Here is a 17602-nt window from a genome sequence, read left to right on the forward strand (position 1 = left end):
TTTCACCTTCCAGAAAAGGATTCAAAGCACAATTTATATATATTATTTCATTTATTTCTGTCTCACAAAAAGATGGGTTCTATTATCCTTCCAGTATACGTTGAAGAAAGTGAGTTGCAGAGTTCAGTAATTCACCCAAAAGCATATTTGGTGGCATACCCAAGATCTGAATCCAGGTCAGTCTGATTCCAATCCTGGGCTTTTTTTCCCCCCAACCACTGTCTTGTCTTGTCTCAGTCTTATCCCTCTAAGAATCTGGCTAAAACCAACTTTTCTCTATGTAACTACTCAGGCATGACAAATCCAGAAACCAGTTTACTAGGGTCAAAGTGCTTGATTTATGTATATCAGTGCAATGTGTATCCTTTCAATAAAATATTATCAAATACACGCGTATTAACAAATTGTCATTAAGACACGTATGCAACAGGAATCGAATTTCCCACCTAAAACACAAATGCATAAAATTCACAACAGCAAAATCCTGTCTGTGACTAGAAGGAGCACAAAGAAGAAATAGGAAAGTCAGCACTGTACAAAACCTGCAGTAAATGCTCATGACACGTTTTTGGAAATACAAAACACTGGTAATGCTATACAGTGTACCTTATGTATAAACACATATCTAAAATTTATTAAAAAACTGTTTCCCTTCATTGTTCTAAGGTTTGTGAATATTTGTATAAAATATTTTCACATAAGAATATTTACCATGTGGTCTTTCCCATTATCTGATTTTGAAGCAAAAGGGCTACTTGCACTACCACAGGAAGTCTGAAAGGCTAGGACAGATTAGGTATTTTTCTATCACCTCTTCATCAGACAGAACAGCCATCAACCAGCATGATTTTCACAGAAGCTGCTTCTTCATGACAGCCTAAGTCTCCCTCTCTGGTTTTCAGCCTCCATAAGCATGCGCACTTGCATATATACAAAGTCCTTTCACTGCAATTAGCTGGGTTCCTAAGAATGAAGCAAATTTTTTAGAAGCACAGGTTTTATGTTTTCTTTGTCACCTGGCACTATTCCACAATCCCATGGATAACTATATTCCACGGACTATAAAAAGCAGGTAGGTAATAGAGTCACTCACAGTGCAGGTCAGACGGCATTTCTCATTCTGCAGAAAATCTCATCCCAAATCTCTTGTTAACGATGCCGAGGTTTCCTAAGAAGTACCTTGAAAGTGCCCCATGAGGGATCCTCTGTGCTATCAGCCAAGATCTACCACTTTCCTCCCAATAACCTCTTCTAAATCCTAAGGATCTCCAGCCACTGCTGACGTCAAAAAGGACCACTTTGGAGTTCACATATCCAGCAAATACACCAATGCAGCTTTTGATTCCCACTAGCTTTCATATCATGGCCGGAAATGGCTAAAATCAAGGCTTCTGATGTCCAATGTGCTTCTGTGGGCGCCCATTGTTAGGAGCCACCCATTGTTAGGAGCCATTGACTTTCCTGAAGGCAGACACCATTACTGCTGGCACCTATTCAGATGTATTCTACTTCCAAAGCCCCCCTCTGTGAAACAGTTCACTGTCACTTTGACTCATTTTTATTACAATCTTCTTGCCCTAAGCCTCCAACAAAAGGGCTGGAGGACAGATTAAATGACATGCAACACTGTACTCAGAATTACCTTCTGTATCTTTCTCCTGCAGGATTCCTTGTCTCCAAACCAAAGCTGTGCAACTTGCCTTTCCCTCGGGACACTGTATCTAATGGATGAACTTCCTCAGTCTCTGGAATTCTCGGCCTACCATATAACACTAGTTTGCAAGAAACATCAGGCAGTGAGGAGATTAGTTAATATTTTCAAAAATTCTGTTACGAGAATATAGGGAACCAGGCCCCCTCATGTATTGATAGTGGCATTATAAATTAAAACAACCTCTCTGGAGATCAATTTCCAAGAACGTATCCTCCAATTCAGTAGTTCTACTCACAGAAATTTATTCTATAGATACTCACATGGGTCTGTTTGTAATGTTAAAATAACTGGAAAACAATCCAAAAGTCCATCGATTAAGGACAACTGTGGTACATCAATACAGTATATAATGCCATTAGAAAAAACAGTGAGGAAGCTCTTTACATTCTGATACAGAAAAAGCTCCACGACACTACTAATACTCTAATTTTGTGCAAGGTATAAAAACTGCGTGCTACCATTTCTCTTTTTCTTTATTTATTTTGAGAGAGAGAATGAGAGAGAAAGAGAGAACAAGAGAGCAAGTGAGAGAGACAGCGCATGTGCATGCACTTTGGGGAAAGGGCAGACAGAGAGAGAGGGAGGGAGAGAGAGAGTCCCAAGCAGGCTCTGTACTTTCAGCACAGAGCCTGATGCGGGGCTCGATCTCACGAACCACAAGATCATGACGTGAGCCAAAATCAAATCAGACGCTTAACTAAGTGAGCCACCCGGGCACTCCTACCGTTTCTATAAAACAAAAGGGGAGGTGTGTGTGTGTGTGTACATACATACATATATGTGTATATACATGCGCGTATGTATACGTGTGTGTATTACTTGTATACGCACACGTTTTCTCTGTAAGGATTCCTCAAAAACTTCTAACAGTGGCTGCCTCCGGGAAGGAGCAAAACTTTGCTGAAAAGCCTGCCATGGGAGGAAACTGTCTGGACATTCTTTCACACCTATTGACTGCTTAAATGTTTTTTAAAAGAAATAAATTAATGAAAAAATGTTTTAAAATCCTTTTCCAGGTTTATTTAGCATAGTCCACGTAATAAAAGGCATGTCTTCCCATGAAAATAGTTAGCTTGTTATTGCTGCCAACAACAGAAGCTTCAGCACAGAAGTCACTAAGGGAAGTCAACTTCCCCAAAGCTCTTGGGTAATTTAAATAGCAGGTATTTAACGATATATGCAAATGCACCAGCTCTACAGATGGATGAGAAGAGGAAGGATAGGGTTTGCTTCTCTACAATTCAGGTATCAGAAGTATACAGTAGATTCCTGGCATTCACAGACTATTTATGGTTTCTACCATTCCTGAGTAGCATCTGAAGTTCCCATGACATTTAGTAATTTGTCATTTTGCAAAGCCACAATTCTGAATGAGACATGCATAAAGCTGAGGGACGAGGACAAGCCGCTGGGTCAGCCAAGGTCCAGGTAGGCCCTTACTCACAGCACTCAGTCTTACACTACGGCCACTGTGAATAAAGAGATAAAACTCTGTTTCTTGTTAAGAAATGAAACAAACACAATTAACTGCTAGTTGATTCTAGTGTTCATGACAGAATGAGGGGCGTATGGAAATGTTTATGAAAGTGATAGGCCCTAGCCACAAAATAGAAGTTTCAGATAAATTAAAGACTGAAATGTCAAATGTAATGATGACTCAGACACATTGTGTGAACAAAACTACCAAATGCTCCAAAAGGAAGTAAGTAGAAAAGATGTGTGAATTTGTTTCAATAAGTGCTCCAGACAGTACAAAAATTGCTCATCAAGCAAGATAAGTAGTTCAGGTCTAGAGAGATCATTTACATTTTTCAGTTATACTTTTGCAATCTGAAGGAAGGAATTGTATGTTACAATGATTTCTTTCAATTTGGGAATTGGCGATTGCCTTGGGATGTATTCTTCACAGACGTCAAGAATCTACCCTTATCTTATTTTGACAAGAGATAAACAGAGTTTGTGTGTCCTTCATGATCCCCCCTTCCTACAATCCCTTCATTCATCTCTGCCCTCAGTGGATAAGGCGGTGGCTCTGAGTGAGGGGCTTGGACTCCCCCAGTGCTGAGCTCCTACAGCACCGGCAAGGTGATGAACCTACCTGGGGCTGAGATGAAGACAAGATTAACAGTCCTGAGAGATAAGCCACCCAATCTAGGATGCTCAAAATAAACTGAAAGAGTGGGCACTGCCTATAAACCAAAAGTCTCAATCTGCAGATAAGGTGGGAAATAAAGATTATGAAGAAAGGCAGCTACCTATAGCCAGGCCATTCCTGCTCAAACCACAGTTTCAAAATATTATTTCTAGAAGAATGGCTAGCTAATGTTCACTAAAAGCAGTTAAATTGTTTCAATAATGCTACAGTTGCTTTTTTTAGGGTTGTATTTTGTAGCCTTATAGTTAATAGGCACATTTTTCAAAAATAAGGCGTAGAGATGATATGGCTATGAACTGGAAGTGCTTATAAGGATAAACATCACCTCAAAAGCAGAATCGGATTAAAATTCTGTCAGATGACAGAACTGAGATATCAGCACCTGGTGTTGATCAGTTTGGGTTAACAGAGCAACCTATCTTCTGTAAAGAGTCAGGAATGTTAACCCTAAAATCATTACTGCGAACCAAACAAAAATGCAAACTATGCAGAAGAAACACAGCAAAGAGATACAGAGCAACGTGTATCAGTGAGAAAAGTCCATCTAATGCCTTGCTGCTAAGATGCCCACTTTCATACCATCAACTGAAGCTGGCTTTTTGTTTACTTTGTAGAAATCATCAGTCGCTAACCAAATGCTCTATCTGGCACACTGTGACCTACAAAAAGTCCTAATATCATTATTCGGTAACATCACCTAAAAAGCTGCTTTCCACTGCTAAACACCTTCTTAATGTGGCTTAGGAAACTGCTTTGAGCCTCCCTAACCCCACCTACCCAGCTCCTCATCACCCTTTCACAGGTGCTCATCAAATACTTCACGGATCATCCTTAACACCTGCCATCTTCTCACCAGTCCCCCCTTCTATCCCTCAGCCTTTCCTCCACCACTTCCCTCCCTTCCTCCGCTTCCTTTCACTTGGCAAAATCTGATAATTACCTAAGAGTAGCTTCTGAGCAGTTCATCTCTGGAAGTCTCAATTCCCCCACCTATAAAGTGTGGGGAATGGAGGAACCTTTCTTAAGTGGGCACGGGTGGGGATTCCACGAGATACATCAGGTAATACCTTAGCATACTGCCTACCACATAGTAAGCGATTAATAAACTGTTGGCTTTTTATTATAATTATCTGGTTTAACAATTGAGTTCATGAAAGCTGCTCAAGTGACCTTAAAAAAAGCTAGAATTACTTTCGTTTCTTTCATTGAATTTTATTTCTATACTAGCTCTTACGGTAGAGCACTTACTCAAAATCTGCATCACAAGATTCAAGATCACTACATCAAAGTAGGTATTTTATTGTTAATAATAATAATATCTCATATTTACATAGTTCCAGAGAAGACTACTAGCTTTTTTTTTAACCTTTTAATGCCTTTCATCTATTTTGCCCATCCCCTCACCATCCTCCCCTTAGACAACCAGCATTCTGCTCTCTATTTGTACAAGACTGTTTTTTTGTTCATTTGTTTTTAGATTCCACATACAAGTGAAATCATGTGGTATTTGTGTCTCTCTGTCTGACCTGTTTTACTTAGCATTATATGCTCTGGGTCCATCCGTGTTGTCACTAATGGCAACGTCTCATTCTTTCTTTCTTTCCTTTTTTTTTTTTTTTTTTGGCCGGGTAATATTCCACCGTATATATACCACATCTTCTTTATCCATTCATCTATGGATGGACACTTGGGTTGTTTCTGTATCGTGGCTATTATAAATAAGGCTGCAATAAGCACAGGGGTGTATGTTATCTTTTCAAATTAGTGTTTTGTCTTCTTTGGGTAAATACCTGGTAGAATTACTGGACATATATTTTTAATTTTTTGAGGAGTTCCATTACTATTTTCCACAGTGGTGGCATCAAAATGCATTCCCACCAACGATGCATGAGGGTTCCCTTTACACTACATGCTACTTCTTGTCTTTGTTATACTAGCTATTCTGACTGGCAAGAGGTGCTATCTCATTGTGGTTTTGATTTGCATTTCCTGAATGATTAGTGATGTCAAGCATATTTCATTTGTCTGATGGCCATCTGCATGTCCGCTTTGGAAAAAAGTCTAGTCAAGTCCTCTGCCCGTTTTTTAATCAGATTGGGATTTTTTTTGTTGTTGAGTTGTAGAAATTCTTTCTATACTTTGGATATCCCTTATTGGATATATCATCTACAAACATCCTCTCCCATTCAGTAGGATGTCTTTTTGTTTTGTTAATGGTTTCCTTTCTTTGTAAAAGCTTTTTATTTGTAGTCCCAATAATTTATTTTTGCTTTTGTTTCCCGTGACTATTACCTTTCTTAACAGAACAACACCTCTGAAATGATGGAGAAGGATCCGCCATAAGCAGAGGGGGTTGGGCCTAAGGCCAGGCTCTCCCTGCCACCAGGCTGGTCTGACTACACACTGCAGGCCAGGCTAAGGCTTCGAAACAAAACTTGATGAAAGGCTAGGGCAACGTACCCCAGTCTGTCCCTCAAAACGCAACTTTTAGGAGACCATTGATTCCTGCCCTGTGATAACAAGTTTTTTGTTGGAAGAGATGTGGGATCCCCTCAGGGTCTCCAGGAGACGTACAGAGTACCTCAGCAGCAGCGCAGCAAAGCGTCCCACAGTCACTTGGCCTTGTGACTCTATTATCACAGAACTTCGAATTCCATGGAGCCCTCCCACCCCCCTGCGTCCGACCTTTGGGAAAATGCTGAGCGATGGAAAATAAATTCAGGAAATGACATGAAAGGAGGTAGTGTTTTACAGGATAAAAATGTATTCATCTTTAGGTTAGATTCCACTACAGATGCCACCTTCTGACCTAGTTCCCAACCGGCATCCGAGTATTGAGATTCATAGTATCTACAACGGGGGAATGCCCTCAGGACTTGTAGCCCTTGAAGTCGAGGCTGGAGAAAGTGATTCTGAGAAAGATACGGCCTCTGACTCCTAAGGCCTGTCTACAGTTTTCTGATTCACTCTCCGATGGCCGATACCTTCGTGACATGAGACAGGTACACAGCCTGCAAGGGGGAGAATGCACATACTCACAAACACAAGGCTACAAAGGGGTAATCGGACAAAGGCCATCAGCCTAATGTGCACGAAGGGGACAAAGACACACTGGAGCAGCCGGTCTCTTCCATGCTTTGTCATTTTAAAGGATCTCAATAGGGGCGCCTGGGTGGCTCAGTGGGTTAAGCAGCCGACTTCAGCTCAGATCACGATCTCGCAGTCCGTGAGTTTGAGCCCCGCGTCGGGCTCTGGGCTGATGGCTCAGAGCCTGGAGCCTGCTTCCGATTCTGTCTCCCTCTCTCTCTGCCCCTCCCCCGTTCATGCTGTGTCTCTCTCTGTCTCAAAAATAAATAAAACGTTTAAAAAAAAAAATTAAAGGATCTCAAGAATACCAACCAATCTGACCCTCACAACTACCTCTTAAGACTGATTACATTTTCCAGACCAGAAAACTGAAGTCACCCAGCCTAGAAACAAACTTTTATCTCCTAAGACAGTGTCCCTCAGACTATACCACAGTGCCCAGTATGTTGTATTTCAGTCAACACAGAAGCCAATCTAGGCTGGCAAGCACGGGTTCTGGAGCCAGAGTACCCATGTTTGAATCCTGGCTTCACAATTTACAAATTACTGCATATTCCTGGGTAGGGTACCTCACCTCTCCTGAGGCTTTGGCCCCTTCATCTATAAAATGGAATGGGAAGAGCTACTTTACAGAGATGTAAAAACTTTTTTCCAAATCATGCACGCTAAGTAGGAACAGCTGGGTGGTTCAGCTGGTTGAGCGTCCGTCCGGCTCTTGATTTCAGCTCAGGTCATGATCTCATGGTTTATGATACTGAGCCCCGCATAGGGCTCTGCGCTGATAGTGCGGAACCCCCTTGGGATTCTCTCTCTCCCTTCCTCTCTTCCTCTCTGCTTGCGCATGCTCTCTCTCTCGCAAAATAAATAGACAAACATTAAAAAAATAAAATAAAATAAAGTTAAATTAAATTAAATTATGCATGCTGGGAGTGTTTTGCACATGGCAGACACTCAATACACAGAACTGTGGTTTTCTGAAGAAAAGAAAACAAATTGCTCTCCAGTGTCCATATTCCCTCCAAGTACCAGTTCACCCAATATCTAAAGCATACCAGCACAGAGGAATGATAACTGCAAGGGCCAAGACCTTTGCACCACCACGCCCTACTTGATTTCTCAGGAGTCCAGAGGTGAAGGTAAAGTAAAATGGGAGGTTAAGAACAATGGCAAGGCTCTGGATTTCATGGACATGTACAATTTCCAAATGAATCTGGGAAACCGACACAAGGTCAGTAACTATTAGTTCTGCCACACTCTTATAAAGGAAAGAACATTTTAACAACCAAAAAACGTAAGAAGAACATAATCTCCGAATAACGACCCAAGAGTAGGCCATTGGCAACCTTAAGGATATTTTTGCCGAGGAAGTACAAAAGCTTCCTCACATATCAACTGTGGTTCCAGGACCTGCAAAAGGCTGGGAGGAGAAAGAGAGATGAAAACTAGAGATGGGATCCCAGCGGGGGGGGGGGGGGGGCCCTACCAAAAGGAGACTAGAAGGAGTCTCTCTCTGTACAAGTACTGGAGTATGTGTAAGTGACATACCAGAAGTGGGACTGGGAAGAGAGAATGTATACCCCAATCACAATCCTTGTTACACTGTATCATGATGATCTACTGAGAGGAGGCTTTGGAAGAAAGAGACCTTGCTTTATTCATTTCCTTATGCCTTATGAATATCCACTGTAGGTATCAATGAAATTTATCAAATGAATGAATAAAAAGAGAAGGGGAAAATGCAACAGACTAGTTGGTTGGAAATTTGGGACAGGGGAAATCAGAAAAAAAGATCTTTATTTGTCCATCTATCTCATATACTCCGGTGAAATTCTAACAGCTATGCTGCTAAGTATTTATTTATCTCTTTGGCAGAAGCGTAACATTACTGCTCCAAGAAACTCTCCTTATTTAAGTGTCAGTGGAGAACACATCAAAAGAAGTTAAATTCAAACCTCTTAAACAGGATTATTCAATAAGGATAAGAGAAAAATCTAAACTCACACTTGAAGCATCTCTCAACAAACACATATTGCTACAAAGAAAAATTTTCCTTTCAAATCAAGCATGACAGATACCAGCTTTGATATCCCTACTCACCCGCCTGATAAGAACTCTGAATTGCACACATCCTGGAATTGAGATCCTTTGTGGAGAGATGTGAAATTTTGCCCCCAGGGCCCAAGTTCATAGATTTGAGGCAGGCAAAACTCTAGATCATTTCAATGTGAGAAATGAAATCTCTGTACCATCAAGAACAAATCCTCGAGCATCTGGGTCTTCTGCCCACATCTATCCTTATATACTAGATGCCTGATCTATGCTTCCTTCAAACGTGAAACTGGTTATTAGGATGGTTCCTTCTTACTGATATTTTCTCAAAACCTGTATGTCCTGGTCATGTTTTAGTGAGAAAGACCCTATGAATGCAGCCATGGTTTATCTGATTTGCTACCTTTTCTGCCATGAAGATTCTATGCAAAGGGGTAGTCACTGAAAGCAAACTTGACAAAAATCTCAACTTCCTGCCTTCCCGCTTGTTACTGTAAGAAGGATGAATTATTTGAGATTCTGTGGCCTAACCTACTTACTTCCTCTAAAGGAGGAACAGAAAATGAAAAATGCCTTTCAAGAAAAAAAAAATGTACATAGAAAACGAAATCACAAACTGACATTAACAGGCCTATGGCATATTTAACACACTCTCATCAAATGCTTTCATTGGTAAGTTCATTTTCAATGTACAGAGTAGAAGATATCTCAGTTTGAGGCAAAAACATCCTGACAAGTGCTATCATATCATCAACATCACTACACTAATAGGGTCATAATACAAATTTTACACCCATTAAAGGGACTCAAAGGGCATAAAAAGAACAAGAACCTGTCTGACACAGATATGTCCATGGTTATGCAAAATATGCATGAACTCAAAAAAGAAAAACTAAAAGTAGTATCTTGTTCTTTTCTCTTATTTCATTTCATAATTTTTTAAACGCTAAAAGTAGTACCTTCTTTTTTCTTACTCTGCTTCGTATTTTTTATAGAACACAGAGCTAAAATTAAGATTTACACTTGATTTCTCTTTTGTATCTAATAAAGTAGCTGTGACCAGATTTTATTTCTTTCACAGAAGTCAAGTCTACAGGTTTATGTTGATAACCATTGGTAGCTAAACTCCTTATCAACAGACTGAACAGCTAGGCCTCAAATCTAGCTAACAGGAACACAAAGTGGATCTCAACCACCTGACCAGACTGACCTCTTAGGGATTTCAATTCAGAGTTCAGGGTTCAGTCAGTGTAACAGATGGGGGGGAAATGATTGAATGATTTTGGTGCCTGAACAATCCTACTCAAAATGTTCTCCTACCGAAGTAGTTTAATTCTGCAAAATTACACATAACGTAAAGCTACTGTCCAATCTTAAAACAGCCTGGCATGTAGTAAATGCTCAAAAAAATTTAAAGGGTGGGGGCACCTGGGTGGCTCAGTCGGTTGAGCTTCTGACTTCGGCTCAGGTCATGATCTCACGGTCTGTGAGTTCGAGCCCCACGTTGGGCTCTGTGCTGACAGCTCAGAGCCTGGAGCCTGCTTCGGATTCTGTGTCTCCCTCTCTCTCTGACCCTCCCCCATTCATGCTCTGTCTCTCTCTGTCTCAAAAATAAAGAAACATTAAAAAAAACAAATTTAAAAAAATTTAAAGGGTGATAGAGCTTCCTTAGAGGAGAAGCAGTCCATTACCCCTTCATGAATGCATGCAGGGGTAGCCTTCTAAGTCAGACTAAAGCTCTGCCTGACGGACCGTAACTCACACGCTGGAGATACTATCTGACTCCCGTTGCAACACAGAACTAGCCAATGAATAAATAGAGACTCTTCACTTCATTTGGCAAACATGAGCATACTCTTCTGGTTAAGGAGTAGAACAGTAACCATAGCACTGTTGTTGAATATATTATTAGTCATATTTCCTGTTTTTTTTTTTTTAAATTTTGATTCCAGTACACTACATTCAGCCCTGCCCCAAGTTTCTCACCACCAATTTATCTCTCCCTCAATTAAATTTTCTTCCTTCCTTCTACAATCCTGCCTTCTGAGTAAATCCCATCATCTTTCAAGTTCACTTTAAAAAACGTAGGTCCCATTCTACTGACTGATTGATCTACATTTTTTTCAGAACTAACCCTGCTGCCTCATCCCATCTCTTCCTACAAAGAACAAGTGAACCTCTTTATAAATAAGCCCAGTAATTCTCAACCTAATCTGAGTTATGTTTTCTTAACAGTTTGTGATCATTTCAAGGCCATGAGCTAGGCCAAGGTGTTCTTTTCAGTACAACTCAATAATTGGTCTTTTTCTCAATGCTTGGTTTAAAAAAGAAAAAAAAAAGGGAAAAGGAAAGAGATAGAGTTCTCTCCCCATTATTTATTGTGATACCTGTTTGCTATTGCTTATCTTAGTAAACAAATGTGTAAGAGCAAATACATTAATCTGGAAACGTGTTTTCTTAAAACTATTCAAAGAATTGCTTTTTTGAAAATTGGAAACCTTATCAAAACAATCATAAACGAGTATCATTTTCCACGGCTCCACCCCTTTCAAACTGCATGTTATGAACTTAGACAAGTTACTAAATATCTCTGAGCACCAGATTGCTCCAAAAGTGAAATAATAATACCAAATGCTCAAAGTTTGTGAAAATATTAGACAGTACTCAGAGCCTAGAACAGTACCTGGGCAGACAGAAGGCACTCAGTATTTGTTGGATGCATGAATGGATGGATGCATGAACGAATGAATATAAAAAGTGCCCAGTTCAATGCTTGACATTCAGAAGGCACTCAACATACAATTACACCTAACATACCAACACTTGACACTGTTTTGCAGACAACACCCTCCCTCCCAGGTCCTTCCCTTAGCAACAGGTTGGACACTACACCCAGTGGTACTACCACAGTACTTACCACGTTCACCTCGACCTTTCCCAAGCACTCAACCCCAGCTTTGTTTTGTTCATCACTGTATGTGTGTGGGTTCTCCCCTCAACCAGATTTATGAACACGCTGAGGCCAAGGACTGCTGCTTTCTTTGGAGCCCTAACCCATTCGTTCATTCAACTCTGTTCTACGTGTTGATTATGTGAAGCACTCCCTACCTGAGACTTCTAAAAAATAGGTGCTCAATAAATATTAGTTGACGGACACAGAACCCTTACAGAAATAATAATAAAGTAAGCATTTTGCTACTATGTATAATACACAAGTAATTCTTCCAATCACGGTTCAAGTCACCAATTCTAGGTCCACTTCTGAGGAAGAAACGAAGACTCGCGAGAAGTTCTCTCAGCCAAGATCAACCAATTTCGCTTAAGTTCTTCTGAAACATCCTTCTTCTTTCCCCCCAAGCACCCTGTCTCGTAAATGGGGAGTTTTTAAACGTCTTTCTCGATTTGACTTCATCATTCCGACTCAGTTACATTGCAAGGGTACCTTTCCTGGTGTTTTGCTTTCCTCCCCTTGTTGCATAGCTATTGCTACAATCAGTACAAACTAGTTCATAGTCTGCCACTATTTACTCATATCCTCAAGTGTCAGTGAAATAATTTACCTTAGTAAAAAAAAAAAAAAAAAAAAAAAAAAAAAAAACAAAAAAAACCTGAAAATATTCCCACTGGGTAATGAAGTCCTTTACAAAATATATCTTCTACGGATGCCCTGAATTTCAGTAGGAAATAACAAAGGCGATCGGCCTAATATGCATGAAAAGGATACAAACATACTGGAGCAGACAGTCTCTTCCATGCTTTGTCATTTTAAAGGATCTCACTCAAGAAAGGATGAGCTATATTGTGCCATGTATATACAATTATATGGCACTGTCCTGCATCAGTAAACCCAGGGATCTTGTTTCCAGACTCGCTGGTTCCCAAGAATGCTGGGTCCCTTGTTTTTTCCTACTGGTACCAAGTGCAGCTGCTATACTCTTATTAACAGAGCTTAGAATTAAGCCCAGTCCTTGGGGTTAGGATCTAGGGAACTCATGGGCAAAGACCTAGTCTTTTGGTGTTCAGCACTTTAGGAGCTCACTAAAAATTGGTTAACTAGTAGAAACACTGCAAAAGGGATCACTAAGGATACCCACCCTTAGGACTCCAAGGGTACACTTGTCCCACACCACATGAAGCAAATTCTATTAAAAATTTCCCATCCTAACCCTATCTGCTACAAAGAACCTTGGTTGAAATATATATTTCTTGGAAATAAACTACCAAACAAACCAGTGGAAATTATTCAAGAATCAATCCTCAATTATTCAAGGACTAATTCAACAGGACACCTATTTCTTCTCTCCAACAGTATTGTTTTTGAATTCTTAGAACATTGATTGGAGAGTCTACAAGAGAAGAAAGATGAACTACAACCAACAAAAACTTGTCAGGGTTTGTCAAGTTCACTATCAGCGAGTTTAGAATAATGACAGAGAGTAGTTGTGACTTTTTTTTTCCTATCTAGGTAATAGTTGGTTATAATTAGAATAAAGTGGCAAAGGGGTCTGGAAAACATAAGTGGGGTAAAGGGAAGCCCTGTGAGGACCTTTCCCTAAATCCAGAGTCACGTGCAGGACCCATTTTCCCATCTCTAGCATGTAAATCCTCCCTACCCCAGTTACCTATTTTCTCATCTCCATTTCCCAGCAGATTCATGCAACTAAAATATTAATTACAGCACACGAATTCCCTTCACACCAACCCTTCCTACTATCACCACCCTCCCATTTCCACAATTAGGCATCATTTTAAATTTGATTTATTTCACTTACTCCTACCTATTAAATGACTAGGTTGGGATAAATAAATTTCAGTTTATATTCAGCACCATATTAAAACACGGTCCCTTCCTGCAATGAGCCGACGCTATTAAAGATAAACTACCTTTTTCCTAAAGAAAAGAAATATCCCCTGGAAATACTGTGACAAGTCCATATAATATATACACCAGCAACTAACCTAATAATTTTAGCTAGGAATTAAATCACTCTGTTCTGCCCTTGACAACCTCCTTCCTGCCCTTCACAAAGCCTGACTAAGGTAAAATGGTAATACGACTACCAAACATTTGAATAACTGTTTGTAGTTCTCAAACCCTTATTTTATTTTATCCTTTCAACAAAGAAAGCAAGACAAGCACTCCTGCTCCCATTTTCCAGATGGGGAAATCCAGGCTGGAAGAGGTAAAGTGACTTACACAATGTGATACATTTAGAGGCTAACTCGTCTTCTGATTCCCACTCTACCGCTCTATCCACAGCCACAATGACTCCCCAAATGAAGAAAAACTGTCACTGTCTTCCACTCAGCATGCCTGAACTCACCATCCTAGGAATCCCCTTTTACTCTGCCTGCTCTCTACTTCTGTCTACATGATCTTCTTGGGGTTGTTCCTGCCTCGCTGTCTCTACTGCATCATATACATGGACCCCAACTACTTGTTTTGCTAATTACGCCGTTCAAGACTATCCACAAGCAGAAAATGACAATAAATTCCTGTTAATGATCATTTTTACATCAGTAATTATTCCGTTTTGACATCTAGATCATGCCTATCCTGGTTATAAGGTAGTCCAACGAGGGTTATTAGTCCTACTCATAAAAAGTAAGGCTAACTGCTTCTGTGCTGTTTTTGCCAAACAAGAATCAGTGACTCCTTTATTACTTAAGATAGAGAAACAGAAGGAAAAGAAGCAAAAAAAAAGAAAGGAAAAAATTAAAAGGAGGAAAGAAAACAAAAAGTAGAAACAGGGGCATCCGGGTAACTCAGTCGGTTGAGCATCTGACTCTCAGTTGCAGCTCACGTCATGGTCCCACGGTCTTGAGATAGAGCCCCACGTCGGCTCGGCACTGAGCATGGATCCTACTTAAGATTCTCTCTCTCCCTCTTTCTCTCCCTCTGCCCCCCTCCCCCCGCTTGCACGTGCTCTATCTACAATTAAAATTTAAAAAAAAAAAGAGTATAAATAGAAGAAAGCAGTACAGTAGCGCGGACATACTTTGATGCTTTATTTACGAGGACTGACCCTTTTGCCTGAGGACAACCTTTGTCCTGAAAACAGGCCCTGCATGACTGGAGACAAACCAGCACCCTCCAAAATTACCAAAGAGATCTTATTTATTAGACAACAGCTATATTCTTTGCAGAGGTATGTCCAAAAGTTGACACGTCTGTGCTAACATGCTGGAAAGTCACTACAAACCTTTGACGTGACATCTGGCACAAGTCGGCCCATGTTGGATTTGAGCCACCGAAGTTAAATTACTTAAATGCCCCAAAGCTCTCACTGTAAATTTCACCGACAAAATTTTAACAAGTTCCAGAATCTTCCGTGTCACTGTGTGATAACAGTTACATTAAATTACAAGTGCTTGCTTCTAGTTTTCCCATTTTTTCAATTCCAAAGAATAAAACTATTTACTTGCCGTAGAAAACAGGTATAATTGAGATGCAAATTAAGAGTCTAGTAAAAGGGCCTGTCCAAAAATTATCCAGGACAATCTCAACTTTTCGTAATGTTTTATTTGAGCCTCATCACACTTAATGTCAAGACTTTCATGCATTCAAAGCAGCACCCGCAAAATGATATCTTCCTGCCAACCCTGTTCCACGTTCTCCTTCCTGACCCCCAACTGCAGCTTTTAACAGCTGCCAAGTATACCAAGCAATTTGTTTAACAAGCAAATCTTACCTAGTGGCAGTGAAGAAATAACTGTCTGGTGGTCTTTGGGATTGCTGTCCACCCCCAAGACTTCTCCTAAAGGTCCAGCATTAATTTAAAGAGACGAAAAGTAAAATCAATGCACTGTCGTAAAAAAAAGAACACTTCACATCCACAATTAATACGTTGAATTTTTGAATCGCTGACTTATTGCATAACTGCACACAATACCATTCAGTACACTAAAAACAAAATAGTTCTGGATGAGATGAACTGGGTTTTATCATTCATATTATACCCTTATCCTAAATTCCTAAACTAAAGTTTTCCCCCACTGTACCGCCCACAGGTGAAAGTTACAGGGATCATTTAATTCAACTTTAATTTCTCTCAGTGCCTTTATGTTTAAAATTGAAGTTACTTTGCACAACACACATTGGCAAATGAATAGATATTATGTAAGCAGTTTTTTCCCATATATGTAAATATTTAAATCACAACTTATACAAAGTATTCTGAAATAAGATCTTAGTGAAACAAAATTACACTCCTAGAACTAAAAGATACTATTTATTTTGTGACTATATGAAACTGCACGGTTAAAAAACTAAATACCAGCCTTTAATTCTATTTACTGGCAAATAAAATGATCAGTTTATATAAAAGACAAATTTCAACCAAAGGACTTTTTCATTTTTTTCAGAGTTGTAAACACTTTGCGTTTTTATTAATATTCAAAATGAAACGACCCGCTGTGACTCCTGATGAAAAGTTGATCAAAGGTAAAGGCAAGGATAAATATATAAAACCAAACAATTGTTTCTAACCCAGTTTATAGACCCATCTCAAATCACAGATAACAGCAAAGTGTTTTTCCCACATAAACAAATAGGGATCCGAGTCACCGGGTCTGGGTCGTCAGAACTTATCTGCTCTCCGATACTAAAACCTTGTATTTCTGATCGGCATCCATTCACACACATCTGGCTGCTCGCTCAGGTCGTCTAATTACTTCCACGTCTGAACGGACTACGTAGCTACAAGCAAAGGCCAAACTTTGCTCTCGGCCTTCCGAACTTAAAGAAGCGTTTAACCACTAGAGGTCTCCCCTTGGCCAGTTTTGCATGTTCGCTATTTTGCTGCACTTGAAACTTTCCGGAGAAATGCTCTACTCGAGTCAGTGTTTTTCTAAAAACTTGCGCAAAAATCCACGCGACCGACTTGCCAGTACAGAGACTCTCGGGCTCCCAAAACCAAGAAAGATATCACAAACAACGCTCCAGGAAAATCAAAATTAAAATTCGACGCACTCGCCCCACCGTCACCCCCCACCCCCCCGCCCAAAATCTTATTTCTCATCTCAGTTTCCCTTAACTTAAACTTAGAACAATTAAAAAAAAAATCTATTTTTGTTTCCGTGGACTTTGCATGATTTATAATGCATTTTTCTGGCGGTGGACCCGAGGTGGGAAAGGAGCGGGCCAAGGGATGCAAGGGAGGGGGAAGGGCTGTGCTCACAGCGCCCGAGGAAGTTGCATAAGGAAAGAGACTCCGTTTTTTGGGTCCCCTCAAAAATCGGCGGGGAGGGGGAGGAAAAGGAAGCGGGGGGGGGGGGAAGGCGGGGAGGAGGGAAACTGAAGCGACGTTTACCTTCGTCTCCCCGTGGAAGGGTGGGGTAAGGGCCACGGTCTTCGCGACCCCGGAGAGCGGCTCGTTACCCCCCACCTCTCTCCGAGCGCAGACGGACAAACAGACACCCCCACCCCTCCGCGAAGAAGGCGGGGAGGAAACCGCCTGCTTTTAAACTTTCTCTCACGGTCGCACTGTGGGCCATGCTTTGACCAGAAAGGGGGGGGGGTGGAGAGAGGAGGTAATCAAAAGGCCTTTTTCTTTAAAGGTAATTAAAGTTTTACCACCAGCACAAAAGTTGCGTCC

The 17602-nt window shown here is 40.5% G+C and overlaps 1 protein-coding gene across 8 annotated transcripts in view; it reads right to left on the reverse strand.

Annotated features, from left to right (window-relative positions):
- Window positions 1-17602, reverse strand: part of L3MBTL3 (L3MBTL histone methyl-lysine binding protein 3) — a 127257-nt gene that overhangs the window by 108496 nt on the left and 1159 nt on the right. For 3 of the 8 annotated variants that reach the window (XM_040449235.1, XM_040449232.1, XM_040449227.1), the window contains exons 1-2: window positions 17318-17590; window positions 15698-15763 (exon numbers count right to left, since the gene is read on the reverse strand). The exons of 1 other annotated variant lie outside the window; for it this stretch is intronic. The gene's annotated coding sequence lies outside the window, so the exon portion shown is untranslated. Of the gene's footprint in view, window positions 1-15697; window positions 15764-16616; window positions 16902-17317; window positions 17591-17602 lie in introns of those variants that run through there. 4 more of the 8 variants (XM_040449233.1, XM_040449229.1, XM_040449228.1 and 1 more) reach the window with 4 other exon arrangements.

The sequence above is a fragment of the Herpailurus yagouaroundi genome, unplaced genomic scaffold, assembly GCF_014898765.1.
Source record: "Herpailurus yagouaroundi ecotype Mexico unplaced genomic scaffold, PumYag 198, whole genome shotgun sequence".
NCBI lineage: Eukaryota > Metazoa > Chordata > Mammalia > Carnivora > Felidae > Herpailurus > Herpailurus yagouaroundi.